The 1,672-nt window shown below is 30.3% G+C and overlaps 1 non-coding gene across 1 annotated transcript; it reads left to right on the forward strand.

Moving 5' to 3' along the window:
- The first annotated feature begins 82 nt into the window (after window positions 1-82).
- Window positions 83-153, forward strand: Trnag-ccc. The gene has a single exon. It is a non-coding gene; the product is annotated as a tRNA-Gly (tRNA).
- The last annotated feature ends 1,519 nt before the right edge of the window (window positions 154-1,672 follow it).

Here is a 1,672-nt window from a genome sequence, read left to right on the forward strand (position 1 = left end):
CAAATAATATTATATTTACTTATTTATTTATATATATATATTACAAAAGTAATATAAATAAAATATCAAAATTTCATATCGAGCGCCGCTGGTGTAGTGGTATCATGCAAGATTCCCATTCTTGCGACCCGGGTTCGATTCCCGGGCGGCGCACTTTATTTTCATATTGTGTTTAAAACTTTAATGATAATAAACAAATACCAAATGTTACTTTTATGCATAATTGTTGGTATCACATGGTTAAAATTTCAATATGTTCCCCAAAGTGTAGAAAGCGATTTTTTTATTTCAAGTAGCACGTGCTATATCAAGTCATGAATCTCAAGTTACAAAATTAGGAACTTTACATATCTGGCTAAGATTATAAGATATATGATGCAACTGTATGTTCAACATATGTATATTTCATAAAGCGAATGTTGTGCAATGAATGTGATTGATTTTGATTGCGTTCTGTAGACATAAATCTGGAATTATAAATCATCACATCGATGAAATCTTTTAATGATTTCAAATTGAAAGAATATAAACTATTTTGTGGATGTTCTTGCGATATTACAGACAAAAAGATTATTTACAGATTTAATTAAAAATGTTACGACAGCGGAAATCACGTGACGCTGGTAACACGTGATGAGATTCTGGAAGGATCATGAAATTTCCTGGCAACTCTAGTCTGTTCCAGGTGCCCTCTTTTTTAGTATATAAGCCCGGCAAATAAAGCGGAGATATGATTGCAGATAGACAGATATAGAGACAGATAACTGAGTCAAGCGAGCGGTGGTGACGGTAATATAAAGTGTGTGTTTTGTTATCGAGATTGCAAACGTATTGACAGTGGAAATTCTGTGTATTGGAAAGTTGTATTGAGAAAGAATAAACTAGTTTTATTTAAGAAAGGACTTGTATCGCTGAAGTTCCTCGGAAAGAATTTATACCGGAAATTAACAAACGACCAGAGACGTAACAATAACAAAAATAACTTCTCGACTTTTCTGTCATCCATTTACTGATTATAACATGTCAGTGAGATCAAGAACCACTACAATAAAAACGTTTAATTTCTTTCAAAAGACGTTTTAGATTACTTCCTAAGATATATTTACACAACATTACTGATTATTGTTAAAAAATAGTTTTTATTGTGATAGTAAATACGTTATAATTAACTCTACAGTTACGTTTCCAACATGATTCTCAAAGTAAGTAAAACGAAATGGGACATTTTTTGTAAAGATAATAATAACAATGAATCTGAGTATGGAACAAGAGTAAACTAAAATTCTTATTTAAAAATTTGAAAACAACTTCAAATATTTCATAATTCTTACAAGAACGACAAGAAGACAATACATAATGAACAAGGGTTTCGCTATTATACCCAAATATTAGCCTTGTTTCTTTTTTTATATTTATATATAAATCCTAAAGGCGACTTAATCATTTTCATAAACCTCGTTGTTACGTATAATTAGATAGTTGTAAATGAGTAATGAAAATTTGTTAAACATTTTGGACTAGCCTGCGAGAGTAAAGTTTTATTCACTACCTATTCAAACCGTCTCTAAACTTTATTTTCCAGAAAGTAAGTTTCTTGTCATCCAATTTAACCAACGAGAGGATTCAATTCAAAGAAATAAATAGAACATTGGATTTATAACTGAAAGCAATA

This window comes from Limulus polyphemus, unplaced genomic scaffold (assembly GCF_000517525.1).
Source record: "Limulus polyphemus unplaced genomic scaffold, Limulus_polyphemus-2.1.2 Scaffold3701, whole genome shotgun sequence".
Lineage (NCBI taxonomy): Eukaryota > Metazoa > Arthropoda > Merostomata > Xiphosura > Limulidae > Limulus > Limulus polyphemus.